Below are 18,950 nucleotides of genomic sequence, written 5' to 3' on the forward strand. Positions count from 1 at the left end.
TAACAATAGCTCTACCACCCATGAAAAACTGTTTTCTTCTCCCTTCCTGTGAAATCACCCCAGTTGCCTCTGAAGAGAGACCCTCAAATAAACAATATTGAAGTATAATTAATACTGTTCCTTCCTCAGTTTCTTACTTTGTTGTACACCTTCATGGTATTCTACCATGCTGGGAATTCCATGCTGGAAATACTTGCACCTCACTCCAGGCTTTGCTGGTTTATTCCATCTTTCTCTTCAGGGGCAGCTGGCAGAAACTTTCTGGAAAGTAGAATTAGTATGAAATCTATCAAGGTTTTCACCAGTACTTTGACCTTGTAATTTTCTTTTAACATGGATTATTTTAGTGTGGGTGCCTCTGTCCAGGAAACCAGAAGAATAATATTTCTGTTTGAGGAGAACTGGAATAATAAGTCTTAGTTATGGAAGAACTGAGACTCGGTGATATGGGGACTACACAGCCAGGCAGTGCCTCAGTGATTCAAGAAGCTTTTTTCTCTTTCACCTGGTCAACTGGCATATCAGTTGTCATAGCCTTTCTGCATTGTGACATCTTATTTTCCTTAGGAAAATAATTTTTTCATTTGGAATTCTCATATTCCCATTATTGGTGGCAATGCTATCAGAACCCTTTTCACAACAATCTATTCTGGGCCATATCTCTATTTCTGTATCGATTCTTAGTGCATTATCCTGACTCCAAGCCACCCAAGAAAGTCAGAGTCTGCACCAAGTCTGCCTCCAGGGTACTTGTGAAAGCACATTTAGCATGTCCTACTTCCTCTCAGCTCTCTGTCTTTGACACGGGTCTCTCTTCTAGCAGGTTGTATGTAAGGCAATGAAGTCTTTTTGGAGATATTCTCTGTGTTTAAAAAAAGTGTATTATCAGTGAGTATCAGTTATAATGAGGCATTTTAGTGTGGCTGGATAATGCTGGAACCAAGGAACAGTGGCCTCTGCTGAGATCGTGGCTGCTACATTTCATTAATCCAAGTCAGGGTGCTAAGGTGATTTTCAACTTGATTGACAGAACCCTTTCAGCATAAACCCTGGAAAACTATTAGGAGGAAAGAATCCCATCGAGGCATTCTGCTTATAATAGTTTTAATGCAGAAGTGCATTTGATCAGCAGCATGCTGAGCTCATATCACTTCCAGAGTGAGTAGCAATGTGGTTCCAGTGTCATTTAACACAACCAATTATGGTACATCCTGACAACATTTGAAACAGAATTGGATTAAGAAAAATGCACTCTCAAGACTGTGGTCTGAGAGGCAAAATACTAGACTTTCAGTGGATCTCATTTTTGCCTCTCTTTCATTATAAGAACAAACTGAAGAAAAAGAAGAAGAAGGAGGAGGAGGAGGAGGAGATGAAAAGAACACTTTAAGGAGTAAGAGGCTGAGAGAGAGCATAAAAAGCAAGATGTAACTGCAATTGATGACCTCTCCCTTTCTTCAGTACTCTTTCTGTTGCTGCAAATCTCCTACATACAAGAGTCAGATAGTCTTTCTTCAAGTACCAGATTCACTTCCCAAAATCAGAGAATGCATTTCTCAGCCTTCCTCGCCATTCTTATCCTCTAAAAGAAGCACCAGTTCTAATGAGTAAAAGTCCCTGTGATATAAAACATAAGCCATAAAGCTACCACTGTGTTCAGAAGGTTCTACTCCAGGGGCAATATTGAGTGATCTATGGACCAAGAGAGGGATGTCTTCAAGATATTTCACATCTTAAGAGGATCAGGTAGTCAGTGTTATCTTCTGAATTAACCAGCCACAAATGTCACTGGGACAATACAACTGGAGTACCTGTCCAGGAAATAGAATATCAAATACCTTCTTAAAAAAAAAGTTTTTACTGAGTTATTAGAATAAAAAGGTGATATATGTTCAATGCAAAAAGAAATCAGAAAATACAGAAGAAAGCAACGAAAAATAAGGATATCATCCAGAGACAAGCACTCTTTATTTTCTGGCACCACCTACACACATATTTAGAAACAAAAATGTTATCAGATCCCTTCCTTTTGTTCCTCTTTGAAATTATACTGAAACATGTCCCTGAATATAAAACTTTAATGTGACTAAGAATCGTCTGGGGTATTTTAAATATTTGAATGGCTGGTCCCCACATCTAGAGATTCTGCATCAAGAAGAAAGGCATAAGACCCGGGAATATGCATTTTATCAAGTGTTACAAGTGATATTGATGCTGACAGTTCTCCAACTACACTTTAGGAAATATACATCTTTGTAAATATACATCTTTTGTCTGATGATTTTCTTAAGATAGAGTTCAAAAAATAAACGCTTCATTTTGGCAGAGGCTATGCCATGCAGCATTTCAACAATATACCTTATTTGTAGTTATCTTGTTGATAAAAAAGGTTGGGTCATGAAGACAGGAATATATTCCAAGGCAGGAACAACATTTTGAGGCACTGGTGAACAGGGTAAGTCAGTCCAAGGGCCCTCAGAATCAGCCTTTTAGGTGTCTGTGGGATGCATAAATCCTCTTCAAACAACCCCTTGGCTCTTCCGTGGAGCCTGACAATGAGAAGAGTTGAGGAGGGATGGGGCAAGACACATGGTAAGAGTAGACTTAGTATCTTGGCTGGAGAAGCTGGTTCCTGAGACGGGAGGGTGCCTGCCACTGCCATTTGCACATGAGATTGCTGCCAACAAGGGATCACCAACCAAGAAAGCTCCATTACTAATCTCCACTTGTATAAAATTCACATTTGACTGGCATTCTGTTTCCAAAAATTTGAGAGAAGAAAGTAAGAAAGGATACAGGTATTTCTCCATTTCCTGGATATGAGTGTGCTTAAGAAAATGTACATACAGGGGCACTCAGTGGGCTAAGCATCAGATTCAGCTCAGTTCATGATCTTGTGGTTTGTGAGTTCCAGCCCCATGGGCTCTGTGCTGCCAGTGTGGAATCTGCTTGGGATTTTCTCTCTTGTCCTCTCTCTGCCCCTCCCCGACTTGCGCTTTCTCTCTCTCTCAGAATGAATAAACAAACAAACAAACAAATACATAAATAAGGGGGTGTCTGGGTGGCTCAGTCAGTTGAGTGTGCAACTTTGGTTTAGATCACGATCTCACAGTGTGTGAGTTTGAGCCCCACGTTGGGCTCTGTGTTGACAGCTCAGAGCCTGGATCCTGCTCTGGATTCTGTGTCTCCTCTCTCTGCCCCTGCCCCCCTCATGCTCACTCTCTCCCTCAAAAATAAACATTAAATTTTAAAACATTTCAAAAAAAGAAAGTGTACATACGCTCACTCATGGGAACAAAGGCAGACACACATTCCCTTGCTATAAGCTTTGTGTAAAAAATAATTTTGCCCAAGGCCAAAATATATGGAAATCAACCAAGGCATCCAATTTCAATCATTATAAAGAAAAAATGTTGTCTTCAATTTTGGAGGGTGTTACTGAAGTATGAAATACACAAAAGAAAGTATTCAAGGGGCGCCTGGGTGGCGCAGTCGGTTAAGCGTCCGACTTCAGCCAGGTCACGATCTCGTGGTCCGTGAGTTCGAGCCCCGCGTCAGGCTCTGGGCTGATGGCTCGGAGCCTGGAGCCTGTTTCCGATGCTGTGTCTCCCTCTCTCTCTGCCCCTCCCCCGTTCATGTTCTGTTTCTCTCTGTCCCAAAAATAAATAAAAAACGTTGAAAAAATTTAAAAAAAAAAAGAAAGTATTCAAATCACAAGTTACTCAACATGCCGGTAAAAATTAGCATCCAGAGCAAGAATATCCCAATCCCAGACATCCCCTAGTTCCAGTTTGTGGTCAGTATTCTCCCCAGAGGTAGTCACCATCCTGATTTCTAACAGTTTTAATTGGTTTGACCTGTTTTTGAGCTTTATATAAATGGTACATATAATATATATACTCTTTCAGAGTTTTTTTTTACTAGATTTTATAAATCATTAATCTAACTCCTCATGTCATGTACAGACATGTCACGATATTGAGCAGAAATATCCCCCCAAAAGAAATTTAAAAGTGTATACTTTAAATAAGCCATTGTCCATTTGTGCCATTAACATTGAATGCCTTTATCTAAATTAAGACCAGCTGAATCTCTTGGGCCCTTGCGCCTATCCATAGTAAGTAATAAGGATCCTAAAAGGCTACTCCCCAGGGTGCATGACATTATGAGAGACAATATAATGTGGTGGAAAAAAGATAAGCTTTGGAACCATATTTAACTGAGTTAAAATAGAAATCATCTCCACTTACCAGCCATACTATCTTTATGAAGCCACATAATCTCTCTGGGGCTCAAACACGTATTTGTTTTTTAGTTGCTTCTATGCCTGTAAAATGGAGAAAATATCTCATTAGGTTGTTGTGAAAATTAAATTAAGATCACAAACGTAAAGTACTTGGCATATAATAAGTGCCCTATACATGTTCATTCTTTTTCTCCTTTCAGAGACCAAACCTGGATTTCAAATTTATAGCCTGATATGTACATACAACGTAAATAAATATATTTTCTTTTTCTTTTTTGAATATATTTTCAATGGCAACTATTTGAACCACTAACTAGCAAGTTTAACATCATTTGGAAACCAGGTTTGTGATCCAAGGGAATTTAAGACACAGAGTCTTACAGAACTGAGAAATGTCACTGTTCATTCTTTGGAAACCTGTCTGGCTTCATGTCCCTCACATATCCCACCATGCCAGCCTAGCTGTTTATTTTTTAATGATTTCTATTGTAAAACCATTGTTACCTCAGCTTCCTGTGACGGCCTAAGAGCACACAAAATCCTCATTTTCCAACAAGGGCACAAAGCATCCAATGTACTTCCTGTGACATTATCATTTTATTAACAGCCATTATGCCAATCAATTTATAATGGCCTTTCATTTAGACACGTGCATGATTGTGTAACAATCATGTGATTTCTGCATTTTCACCAGTATACATATTAAATCTCTGACAGATTGCTAATGAGCTGATGTTGGAATTACAGAGTAGTCTGTTATCATTTGTCCATTCACAGTTTCCTCACCAGCCCATCTGTGCTCGGAACAGAGCCACCACGGAGCACGCAGGCTGGGACAGTTCCTCCATTTACACCTTTTGCCTTCAGAGGCCTCTGGGAAGCCTTGTCCCTAATTAAAGATTTTAACAAACATATTGCCAGCTTTCTAACACTGTTATTAAGCTGCTCTCTTTTGTTAGGAAAGGTGCTGTTTGTCAGCAGTTTGTAGATTTAGATATTTAGTGTGTGTTTCTGTAGCCCTGCAAAATATTTGTGTTTTTAAAACAATTCAATTAGTATGTTATACATGCATGTACCAGCATGCACAGTACATACGGTATACATTCTATCAAAATCCCGTATAATTATTCAGACTCTCAAGGACAGACAAAGAAACATGGTGCATTTTTATGGACACACAGACTTCTCTACAGAACAAGGTGGAACTGTTGAATACTCGAAGGTTGAATACTTTAAGGTTGGAACTGTTAAAACAAAATGATCAGATTGAGATCATGGTTTAGATAGTTTGGAGCAAAGGTAAAGTATCTTTTACCTGAAATGTCTGCATAATTAGAATACACTAAAAAAGAATCAGATTTCCCTGGTGGAATATACATAGTTAGGGGGAGAGATGTATCCTTGTACTAAGGGTTTAATTATTAGAGTGGTGGTTCTCAGTGTGGATGTGGTTGAGGGTAAATGGGGAAGGGGGACCATGGAGTCAACTGAGAAGCTTTTGTGATATACTCTCCCACCACCACCGTCAAATTGAGACATTCCTCATTACACCCAGATAAGAATTACTGCTCCAGTGCTCTGAGAGAATAAGAGAGACAACAGAGCTGAGAGCTTCCTGCCCAGGAAAGGGCTCTCCAATCATTAGTCTTGGAAATGGGTGCATTTTCACTCTTCCCAGGGCTGAGTGTAGACAAAGCTGGCCCCTCTGGTAACAGCCATGTAATGTTTTTTAGACTAAAGTCACTTCGTAACACGGAGAGGCCTGAGACCTTCACCACTAAGAGAGGAGTAATAATTCCTGGGAGTCCAGCTCCTTGGAGATCAGGAGGTGACTCTCACTGCTGCTTTAGAATGATTTCCACCAGTGATACTGTGACAGAGAGACTGTAAGATGTACCTCCCAATGTGAAAGTTTTGTGGTCACTTATTCTGAAATGTTAATGGAAATTTTGATACTTTGATTTAATTCTTGAATAAAATACAAGCAGGTCTGAGGGAGATACCACAAATCATAAGGCAAGATTCTTGGGGCACCTGGATGGCTCAGTCAGTTAAGCATTCCACTCTTGATTTTGGCTCAGGTCATGATCTCATGGTTCTTGAGTTCAAGCCCTGCATTGGGCTCTGTGCTGACAGCACAGAGCCTGCTTGGGATTCTGTCTCCCTCTCTCTCTGCCCCTTCCCCACTTGCTCTCTCTCTCTCAAATAAAAATAAACAACAAAAAAAGCAAGGTCATTGTCCTAAGAGAACTTGCATACTAGACAGCTAACACACATACATAAAACCATATGCAGTATCTAACATCACAGGGTAGCCAATGCTAAGAGCACAAATGCAGGGGAGTTCAGAGGCTGAAGACATCACTTCTACAGAGGTTGGATTAGGACTTGGTGCTTGAGAGCAGGAGAGAAGACATTGTGAGCTGGGACAATAGTGGGAAAGGACAGGAATATCTGAGGGATCTTGAATAGGCTGCTTTGGCCAGAGCAGAAGTTTGTGATGGAAAACTGAGAAAGGAAGGTTTTAAAGGTACAGGGTCATTCTGTTGAGGCTAAAGAATTGTACTTTATCTGGGTTTGTTTTGTTTTAGTTAATTGGCTTACTTATTTTTTTCCTTTTAGATACTTATTTTCAGAGCAGTTTTGGGTTCACAGTAAATTTGATCATAAAGAACAGAGAGTTCCCATATACTCCTTGTCTCCACACATACACTATCAACCTCTATCAGCCTCCCCCACTATCAACCTCTCCCACTAGGTGGTACATTTGTTACAAAGGATGAACCTACCACATTGTCAAACGATCAATCTACATTTACATATCATTATCACCCAAACTTTACAGTTTATATTAGGGTTCACTCTTGGTATTATGCATTACATGAGTTCTGACAAATGCATAATGACATGTATCCACCATAAAGCATCATATAGAGTAGTTTCACTGCCCCTGAAATCCTCTGTGCTTCACCTGTACATCCTTCCTTCTCCACTAACCCTAAAACCCTAAGCCCTAGCAACCACTGATCTTTTTACTGTCTCCATTGTTTCTTTTCTTTTCTTTACTTTTCTTTTCTTTTTGTACAGGATATTATATTGTTGGAAACACACAGTATATAGCCTTTTCAGATTGGCTTCCTTCACTTGGTAATATGCATTTAAGTCTCCTTCATGTCTTTTCATTGCTTGATAACTCATTTCTGTTTAATGCTGAATGATATTCCATTGTCTGGACATACCACAGTTTATTTATCCACTTACCCACTGAAGGACATCTTGATTGTTTCCAAGTTTTGGCAATTATGAATAAAGTTGCTATGAACATCCATGACCAGTTTTAGTGTGGGCATAAATTTTTAACTTCTTTGGGTAAATACTAGTAAGTGTGTTTGCTGGATCTCATGTTAAGAATATACTTAATTTTTTTTAGAAACTGGCAATCTATCTTCCAAAGTGGCCGTACTATTTTGCATTTCCACCAGCAGTAAGTGAGAGTTCCTTTTGCTCCATATCTTCACCAGCACTGGTGTTATCAGTGTTCTGGATTTTGGCCAAATAGGTGTGTAGTGGTATCACATTGTTTTAATTTGCATTTCCATAATGACATGATGTGAAGCATCTTTTCATATACTTATTTGTCATCTATATATCTTCTTTCATGAGGTGTCCAGGTCTTTGGTCCATTTTTTAATTGGGTTTGTTTTTATTGTTGAATTTTAGGAGTTCTTTACATATTTTGAATAACAATCCTTTATCAGATATGTCTATTGCAAATATCTTCTCTTAGTGTGCAGCTTGCCTTCTCATTCTCTTGACATTGTCTTTTATAGAGCAAAAAAATTTTTTTTAATTTTAATGAAGTCCAGTTTATCAATTATTTTTTTTATGTATCAGGATTTTGGTATATATAAAAAGTCACCACCAAATTCAAGGTCACCTAGATTTTCTCCCATGTTATCTTCCAGGAATTTTATAGTTTTGTGTTTTACATTTAGGTCTATGATCCATTTTGAGTTAATTTTTGTGAACGGGGGTAAGATCTGTGTCTAGATTCAGTTTTGGGTGTGTGGGAGGGGTTTGCATGTGGATGGTTAGTTGTTTTAGCATCATTTGTTGAAATTACTATCTTTTCTTTATTGTATTGCCTTTACTCCTTTGCCAGAGATCAGTTGACTGTATTTGTGTGAGTCTATTTCTGGGCTCTCTATCCTGTTCCATTGATTCGTCTATTATTTCACCAGTACCATCCTGTCTTGATTACTTCAGCTTTACAGTAACTCTAAATTGGGAAGTGTCAGTCTTCCAACTCTGTTCTTCTCCTTTAATATTGTGATGGTTATTCTGGATCTTTTGCCTCTCCACATAAATTTTTGAATCAGTTTGTCAATATTCACAAAATAACCTGCTAGAATTTTTATTAGGATTGCATTGAATCTATAGATCAAATTGAAAATAACTGGCATCTTGACAATATTGAATCTTCCCATCCTTGAACCCATTTATTTTCTTTGATATCTTTTTAATAGTCTTGTAGTTTCCTCATATAGATCTTGTATATACTTTGTTAGATTAATACCTAAATATTTCATTTTGAGGGATGCTAATGTAAATAGTATTGTATTTTTAATTTCAAATTTGATTTGTTCATTGCTGGTATATAGGAAAGTTATTGACTTCCGTGTGTTAACTTTGTATCCTGACACCTTATAATATATAATATATGATAACTTTATAATCATTTATTAGTTCCAGGAGGAGCTTATTTTGTCAATTATTTTGTAATTTCTATATAGGTAATAATATCTTCTGTGAACAAAGACAGTTTTATTTCTTCTTTCTCAATCTGTATATCTGTTATTTCCTTTTCTTGTTTTATTTCACTTGCTAGGATTTCCAGTACCATGTTCAAAATGAGTGATGAGAAGGGACATCCTTGCTTTATTCCTGATCTTCACAGGAAGCCTTCAAGTTTTTCACTACCAATTATGATGTTAGCTGTAGGTTTTTTGTGTTATTTATCCAGTTGAGGACATTCTTCTTTACTCCTAGTTTCCTGAAAGTTTTTATCATAAAAGAATGTTTAATTTTGGCACATAATTTTTCTGCATCTATTCATCTGATCATGTGATTTTTTTTCTTCTTTAGCCTATTGATATCATAGGATTACATTAATTGATGTTGTAATGTTGAACCAGACTTGCACACCTGGGATAAATCCCACTTGGTCATGGTGTATAATTATTTTTATATATTGTTGGATTCAGTTTGGCATCATTTCACTAAGGATTTTTGCATCTATGTTCAAGATGTTTTGCATCTATGAGAGATATTGATCTATAGTTTTCTTATAATGTCTTTGTCTGATTTTGGTATTAAGGTAATAATGCTGGTCTCTTAGAATGAGTTTGGAGATATCACCTCTGATTCTCTGTTCTGGAACAGATTATAGAGACTTAGCATATATATTTTTTTAATATTTGGTAGAATTCACCAACGAACCCATCTGGGCCTTGTGCTTTCTGTTTTGGAAGGTTATTAATTATTAATTCAATTTCTAGAACAGATATATACAATTCAGATTATCTATATCATCTTGTGTGAGTTTTGGCAGATTGTGCCTTTTAAGGGACTGGTCCATTTCATCTAGGTTATTGATTTTTGTGGTCATAGAGTTGTTCATAATATTCCTTTATTATCCTTTATTGTCCACGGGATATGTAGTGAGGTTTCTATTTTCATTTCTGATATTAGTAATTTGTGTCTTCTCTCTTTTTTTGCTAGGCTGGCTAAGGCTTATCAATTTTCATCTTTAAAAAAACCAGTTTGCTCTAAAGAAGACATCCAGATGGCCAACAGGCACATGAAAAGATGCTGAACATCACTCCTCATCAGGGAAATACAAATCAAAACCACACTCAGATATCACCTCACGCCAGTCAGAGTGGCCAAAATGAACAAGTCAGGAGACTACAGATGCTGGAGAGGATATGGAGAAACGGGAACCCTCTTACACTGTTGGTGGGAATGCAAATTGGTGCAGCCACTCTGGAAAACAGTGTGGAGGTTACTCGAAAAATTAAAAATAGACCTATCCTATGACCCAGCAATAGCACTGCTAGGAATTTACCCAAGGGATACAGGAGTACTGATGCATAGGGGCACCTGTACCCCAATGTTTATAGCAGCACTCTCAACAATAGCCAAATTATGGAAAGAGCCTAAATGTCCATCAACTGATGAATGGATAAAGAAATTGTGGTTTATATACACAATGGAGTACTACGTGGTAATGACAAAGAATGAAATATGGCCCTTTGTAGCAACGTGGATGGAACTGGAGAGTGTGACGCTAAGTGAAATAAGCCATACACAGAAAGACAGATACCATATGTTTTCACTCTTATGTGGATCCTGAGAAACTTAACAGAAACCCATGGGGGAGGGGAAGAAAAAAAAAAAAAGAGGTTAGAGTGGGAGAGAGCCAAAGCATAAGAGACTCTTAAAAACTGAGAACAAACTGAGGGTTGATGGGGGGTGGGAGGAAAGGGAGGGTAGGTGATGGGTATTGAAGAGAGCATCTTTTGGGATGAGCACTGGGTGTTGTATGGAAACCAATTTGACAATAAATTTCATATATTAAAAAAAATAAAAATAAAAATAAAACAACCAGTTTGGGTTTCACTGATTTTCTCTGATTTTCTGTTTTATTTGTTTAAATTATTTATTTATTTTGAGGGAGAGAGAGAGAGAGACAGAGACTGACCACGTGCAGGAGAGGGGCAGAGAGGGAGAGAGAGAGAAAATCCCAAGCAGGCTCTAGACTGTCAGCACAGAGCCTGATGCAGGGCTTGAACCCATGAACCGTGAGATCATGACCTGAGCTGACATCAAGAGTCAGACGCTCAACTGACTGAGCCACCTAAGCAACCCCACTGATTTCCCACTTTCAATTTAATTGATTTCTGATCTAGTTTTTACTATTTTTTCTCTTCTGCTTACTTTGGATTTAATTTGCTCTTCTTTTTCTAGTGTTCTAAGGTGGAAACTTAGGTTATTTAAATTTTTCTGGTCTAATATATGCATTCAATGCTTTAAATTTCCCTCTTCACACTGCTTTCAATGCATCCCACAAATTTTGATAAACTGTATTTTCATTTTCATTTGGTTCACAATATTTTTTAATTTCTCTTGAGATTTCTTCTTTGACCCATGTGTGATTCACAAGTGCATTGTTTAATCTCCAAGCATTTGGGGATTGTTAGCTATTCTGTTTTTGATTTCTAGTTTAATTCAATTTCATTCTGAAAGTTTATGTTGTATGATTTATTGTCTTTTAAATTGTTTGAAATATGTTTTATGGCCCCAAAGCTAGTCTATCTTAGTGTATGTTCCATGTGATCTTGGGAAGAATGTGTATTCTGCTCTTGTTGGATGAAGTAGTCCATAGATGTCAATCACATCTAGTTGATTGACTGAACTATTGAATTCAACTATGTACTTACTGATTTTATGCCTGCTGGATCTGTCCCTTTCTGATAGAGGAGTGCTGAAGTCTTCAATTATAATAGTGGATTCATTTATTTGTGTTTTGCTCCCCTCTGACAATCTTGGTCATTTAATAGGTGTAAAAACCAATGATATTTAAGGTGATTTTGATATAGGGGAATTAATATCTACTACACTTGTTACTGTTTTGTATTCATTGCCCTTGTTTTCTTTTTTGTTCCAATTTTTGTCTTTTACTTTTTTTGCTTTTTGTGGTTTTAACTGAACATTTTATAGGATTCCATTTTCACTTTTTAACATATCAGGTATACCTTTTTTTTTTTTTAAACTTCTTTAGTGTTTACCTGGTATTTGCAGTATACATTTACAACTAATCTGGGTCTATTTTCAAATAACACTCTACTGCTTCCTGGGTTATGCAAGTGGTTTTTAATGCAATATATTCCTAATTCCTCTCTCTTGTGTCTTGTATCATTTCTGTCATTCATTTCACTTATACATAGGTATATAAACACACACCATAAGCAAACATAATGGAATATATTGTTGCTATTATTATTTTGAGCAAACTATTATTTGTTAGATCAATTAAGAATAAGAAAAATAAAAGTTTTTATTTACCTTCACTTATTTCTTCTTGAACACTCTTCCTTTCTTTATGTAGATCCAAGGTTTTTTTACCTATATGAATTTTGTTATCTCTGAAGAACTTCTTTTTTTTTTTTTTTTAATTTTTTTTTTCAACGTTTTTTTTTTTTTTTTTTTATTTATGGGACAGACAGAGACAGAGCATGAACGGGGGAGGAGCAGAGACAGAGGGAGACACAGAATCGGAAACAGGCTCCAGGCTCCGAGCCATCAGCCCAGAGCCCGACGCGGGGCTCGAACTCACGGACCGCGAGATCGTGACCTGGCTGAAGTCGGACGCTCAACCGACTGCGCCACCCAGGCGCCCCTGAAGAACTTCTTTTAACATTTCTAGCAAGATAGATCTAGTGACAACAAATTCCCTCAGTATTTGTCTGAGAAAGTCTTTATTCTTTCTTTCCTTTTGAAGGATAATTTCATAGGCACAGAACTCCAGATTCGTGGATTTTTTCTCTCAACACTCCAATCTCTTCTTTCTTACATGGTTTTTGGGGAGAAGTCAGATGTAATTCTTGTCTTTACTTCTCTATAGGTAGTTTTTTTGTCTCTGGTTTCTTTGAAGATTTTTTCTTTGTCTTCGATTTTTCTGGAGTTTGAATATGCGATGCCTAAGTGTAATTTTTCTTTTACATTTATTCTGACTGGTGTTCTCTGAGCTTCCTAGATCTATAGTTTAATGTCTAACATTAATTTGGGGACATCTCATTCATTATTGTTTGAAATATTTCTTTTGTTTCTATTCTCTCTCTTCTCCTTCTAGTATTCTCATTATACCTTTTGTAGTTTTCCCACAGTTCTTGGATAATCGATTCCTCTTTTTCTTTGCTTTTCAGTTTTGGAAGTTCCATTGACATATCCTCAGTCTCAGAGATTCTTTCTTCAGTCATGTTCAGTCTACTAATGAGCCCATCAAAGACACTCTTCATTTTTGTTACAATGTTTGTGATCTCTAGCGTGTCTTTTTTCATTCCTTCTTAGAATCTCCATCTCTTAAGTTTCCATATATTCTTACATGTTGTCCACTTTTTTATGCCCTCAGCATATTAATCATAGTTGTCTTAAATTCACAGTTTGATAATTCCAACATCCTAGGCCTAATTCAGTCTCATTCTAATGGTTGCTGTGTTTCTTCAAACTGTGGCGTTTTGTTTTGTTTTGTTTTTTCTTTTAGTATGCCTTGTAATTCTTTGTTGAAATCCAAACATGAAGTACTGGGTAAGAGGAACTACAATAAATAGGCCTTGAATGATGTTGTGGTAAGTTTGGGGTGAGGAGGAAGGTAGGAGGGGTGTTTTACAGTCCTATGATTAGGTCTCAGTCTGTTAGTGAGCCTATGCCCCTGGGTTGTAAATGTCACAAATACCTCTCAGTTTTTTCCTCAGTTTGATGTGGGAAAGAATGACTGGAGGAAGGTATTTCCCTTCCCTTAGGCTGGTTAGACTCTGTCAAAACCCCAATAGATTAGGTGCTGATAAAATAGGTTCTCTAAGGGTAGGTCTGGTTAAGAAGAATAGAATGCTCTGGTGTATTTCAATATGACCACTCCCCTCCCCACCACCACCAGAAGCACAAAGGGAATTTTTATTTTTTTCTGGTCTTCTCTACGATAACCTGTGAGAGTTCCAAGAGATAAAACTTGTGAGGTCCCTCCACTCCGCCACTGCAGTTTTTAACTCACAGACGTATCCACACCGAGCTTTTAGCGATTTGCCAATTATGGTTCAAATTTTTCCACCACAGCATTGGTTTCTACAGAGGTTTCTGCTCAGGTAAGTTGTGATTCTCTGTATCTGCTTGTCTGTCTTTTTTATTTGGGAAGCAGTGGTTTGCCCTATAGCATCACTTCTCTGACAGATCTAAGAAGAGTTATTGATTGTTTGCTTGTTTAACTTTTTACTTCTTGTTTGGACATTTATGACTTCCAAGATTCTTACATGCTGGAATTCAGAAGTCTGTCCTTTATCTTTTAGGCAGAATGTAATTATTAAAGAGAAATATGTAGGTTGACTAACTGGTTGGTAGGCTGGTTTTTAACAGGAAGATGACTTGATCAAAAGTTATGTGTAATGGATTTTGGAACTTAGGCAGCTGGGCAGCTCTGCTGTCTTGGCTAGCTGTAATCTGATCCAAGATGACCAACGCCAGGATAACTGGGGTGACCTGGATCTTGTCAGTGGGGCTTTCACCCTCCAGCAGGCTGACATGGACATGTTTTTGCTCATGGCCATAGCAGAGGACAAGAGTACAAACAAAAAAGGTGCAAACTTCTACTTATATCACATCTACTATCATCTGAGTGGCCAAAGCAAATCACATGGCTGAGCTAAGCCTCAAGGGTTAGGACAATGGATTCTACCTCTTGATAGGAGAATTCTAAAGGCACATGGAAAAAGACAAGGATACAGAAAGGAGAGAAGAATTTGGGCCATAAATACAATCAGTCTACCACATCCAGATTCAAATTCCAGCCCTTTTTGCCATGTGACCACAAGCAAGCCACCTTAAAATTGGCTTAAAAAGTACTTACCTCTTGTAAGCATGGTTGTTTGCATTAAATAAAAAGACTCATGTAAAATACTTAGCATAGTGCCCCACCTATATAAATAAATAAATATGAAGACTTGTGGTGGCAGAAAGAGGAGCTGGGATGCATATGGTCATTTGGGGTTGTGACCCTGTGTTAGGGTGATGTTGAGGGAAGTGAAAAGGCCCAGCCATATTTGGAAGGAACAGCAAAGGATGAATTTTCAGGAATAAGTGTTCATAGGCCTGGGTAATTTTAGGACAATGGTGATGTCATTGACAGAAGCAGGAGAGTCAGGTGGTTGCCTGTGTCGGCGGAGATGACTAAATGTCTATCCCAACTGGATCTCTAGCCTAGTCTCTTTGAGTTTCGGGAAAGGGATGTGGAGACAGAGTGCTAAGTGACTTTACTCAGCATGGCGCAAAACACAGTATTTAACAATCAACCAAACCAGAGCTTTCATTTGATAAACCTGCTATTGCCTACCATTTCTTCTATATTATGGGTAATCACTCTGAAGAAAATTTGGAAAAACTCCCCATTAGTCTAATATCCAAGAGAGGTATTCATTCAGAACTCTGTGACATACTCGAGCAAAGCCCAGGTGGAAAGATGATTATCCTTAAATTCACAATATATCCTAGGCTACACTATGCCAGAGGTCAGAGTGATGGAGTTTTTACCCAAACTCATGCCTCCAGTTTTTGTAACAACTTTCAGTCCAATGGGTGTTCATTTGTACTAGAATAATTCCAAGTGCTAACCCCAAAGAAGACTCTCATAGCCTATTAGCTTAAGCAGTTGCCAGCCAAACAAAATAGCAAATTTCCCATGTAGAATGATTTAGTGCAGCACGACTAGGATAAATAAATAATGAAGGCATTTGTTTATGCCTACTTATAACATTCCTCGTAGGCAAAAGGGGAAGAAAACATCATTCTAAGCCTGAGAAGGCAGCCGGTGCAGGCTCATCAAAAATATGCATTTTCTTTTATAGTCAAAGAGTGTGAGTTTGCTCTGCTTCACCTCCTGGCCTGGGCTCTTCTGATATCCACGTAATTTAAATGAGAAAGTCATTCTAGGGAGTCATCACATTTCAAAGAAGTGACCCTTTTTGGATGTTGAAAAGATCCCCAGTGTTTGGGTTCACTCCAGGGTGAGGTGGTGTCACAGAGTTCTTGCAAAGTCATCCAGGGAAGCAGACCTTGGAAAGTCTAAACAGAAGTTGTTTACCTTGTCTTTTTGCTTGTTGTGCAAATGGGTCTCAGCTTTGGAGAGAAAACAAGCACATTTCAAGCTCAGTCTAAGTCAAAATTCACCACTGCTGTCAGTCAAACCCTGATAAAGAAGGAGTTTTTATTAGTTCTTGGAGTTGCCTGACTTCCACCATGAACTTTGTGGCTAAGACAGCCATAGTAGTCTCCAAATTGACCCCAAGCTAGTTGGGTTCACCTTCAAAGGGTGACTCGGTTGAGCACATTACTTCCCATTCTTTCTCCTGAGGAATTGGTTCCACTGGGTTCCTGCATTTACACCTTGGTCCTCTGGGAAGCAGAATCACTCAAACAGCCATGCTTGTTACAGTATCGTACTTCAGGCTGCATCCAGATGTGGATTTCCAATGTGTCCTGAATGTCATGCATCCTTGTCCTGTCCTAGAGCCACTATTTTTCTAAAATCCCCACACTGGTGAGGTTTGTTGGGGCAAGTCCACCAGAGTCCCTCTCCAAACAACTCAGTTAAGGAAGCCCCCTCTCCACTTAGGGTTTGTCCTCTGATAACCGGCTTCTGTGTTTGTGGCACAGAGCTTTCTGTACTTTCTCAGCAGCTCAACTGGAAATGCTCTCTTCCTTTTACCTGCCAAGTTAGATTTAAAGAGAGGGTGCCTTGTTCCTGGATCCCAGGAAGGTGTTAAATATCTCTGCCACTAGGAATCCAGCTAGAGACATTAACACCTACCTCCTGGCTCAAGAGTGGGTGTTAATGTTCTCCCTGCCAGAATATCTGTTATCCAGGGCTTTTCCTCTAGCCAGCCCTCAGCCATACCAGGGCCAGGGAAAGCAAGTCAAACCAGGCTGGCTTTCTAACAGTAACAAGCCTCAGCTGGTGAACACTAAATCAATAACTCCATCTTTTAATCACTTTTAAAGCATTGTGAACACAGTTCCAAAGACTTCCAAAAATAATTCTCCATATAATTAACACAAACTATTTTTGAAGGTTTACTTAACACACATGAATTCTGGGGTGCCTGGGTGGCTCAGTCGGTTGAGCATCCGACTTTGGCTCAGGTCATGATCTCGCGGTCCATGAGTTCAAGCCCCGCGTTGGGCTCTGTGCTGACAGCTCAGAGCCTGGAGCCTGTTTCAGATTCTGTGTCTCCCTCTCTCTCTGACCCTCCCCCGTTCATGCTCTGTCTCTCTCTGTCTCAAAAATAAATAAATGTTAAAAAAAAAATTAAAAAAAAAAAAACAAAAAAACACACATGCATTCTTACCAGAATCCTGAGAGGTAGTTATTGTTATTCTCATTTTACAGGTGACTTTACAGGCTCATAGAGGGTAAAGAGTAGGCACCTGTCATGCTGATCTCTGGCTGCCAACCACAGATCCCTACTGAATTGCTAATCCTAACAGTAACCTTGGGAGAGTGCTATTTTATAGATTAGAAACTGGGATCATTTTGACTGAAAACAAAAAGTAGAAGACTTTTGACTTGAGCCTAAGTCCAGCTAAGTCCTAGACTACTGTACTTTCTACCAAATCACACTGATGATGATCCCAACAGCATGGCACTAACATTGTTTTCCCTAAGGCTTCACTACTCATTTATTCTTTCAGAAGAACATACATTTATTGAGCAGTTACTATGTGTCAAGAATTGCATTGGGTAGGAAGGATTTAAAAAATTAAGAATCAGAGACCTTGCCCTCAAGTTGCCTATGTCCAATAGAGGAGATAGGTGGGCATGAAGGGTCAGAGAATAATTTCTGCCATTTCAAAAGTGGAAAGGATGGTAAGTTAAGTTTGAAGGGGGTTAAGATACATTATTCCCGCCCCCAAAAGATGCATTATCCCCAAGGCAAATATATGAATGTCTGAGTGTGTGCAAAGGACCTACTCACCAAGTATCTCTATACTCCAACAACTGACTGAAAACCCATGAAGATTTCTATATCTACAAAAATACAAAGTATTTTACCGAAAGAAACAGACATCTGCAAATGGAATTTTGGTCAAAGCAGTCATACTCTAGGTAACCAAACAGTTAATGAAACTATAGAAGTAATTTAGATTAAACACGGAAATGAAATGATAGAATTATCACATTTTGTAATTCTCAATAAAATAATGGATTTAAGCTATGATAGTCAACAGGTGCTAACATCACAAAAAAGAGAGACATTATGGGCCTCCTGATAAAAGAACACAACACTACCCATGAAACAGTCTTGTCAAAAATCCAGATCTGAATTTAAATGAACTTTTAGACCTAACCAATGTCTAACAAGAAATACAGGGGACAGGGGAATATGGCAAATGGATACAAGGATTCAATTAATAATGTCAGCACATGAGAAACTCTCTAGCACAAATGAACAGATTTCTATAACAAATAAATTACAAGGGAGAAAAAAAAAAAAAAGAGTGGAAAGAGAAGCTGATGGATTAACAGACTCAAGAGATATATTACCAGAGCAATAGGTGAACCTTCTTTGGATCCTGATTCAAACAAATGAAATGTAAAAAGCAAAAACAAATAACAAACCAAATGCAGAAAAACTACAAGACAACTAGAGACATGAGATCTGAACTCTGCCTTGATAGATGATGCTTCTAAGGAATTGTCAAGTATTTTTAGATACAACAATAGTACTGTGATTATGTTTTTCTTTTAAGTGTCCTTATTTTTTAAAGACAAATATTGCAAAAACCAAAGATTTGACTAGTCCAGGGGTGTATGGGTTCTGAGCCCTTGGACACTATGTATATCTAAACATCCTGCCATCTCCTGGTCATTTAGAAT

The 18,950-nt window shown here is 38.2% G+C and overlaps 1 long non-coding RNA gene across 1 annotated transcript in view; it reads right to left on the reverse strand.

Moving 5' to 3' along the window:
- Nucleotides 1-18,950, reverse strand: part of LOC147578165 (uncharacterized) — a 65,931-nt gene that overhangs the window by 10,920 nt on the left and 36,061 nt on the right. Inside the window, exon 2 of the long non-coding RNA XR_015254868.1 lies at nucleotides 4,251-4,327. This is a non-coding gene — a long non-coding RNA (uncharacterized LOC147578165). The remainder of the gene's footprint in view (nucleotides 1-4,250; nucleotides 4,328-18,950) is intronic.

The sequence above is a fragment of the Puma concolor genome, chromosome C1, assembly GCF_028749965.1.
Source record: "Puma concolor isolate L17-30 chromosome C1, mPumCon1.1.hap2, whole genome shotgun sequence".
In the NCBI taxonomy this organism is placed as follows: domain Eukaryota; kingdom Metazoa; phylum Chordata; class Mammalia; order Carnivora; family Felidae; genus Puma; species Puma concolor.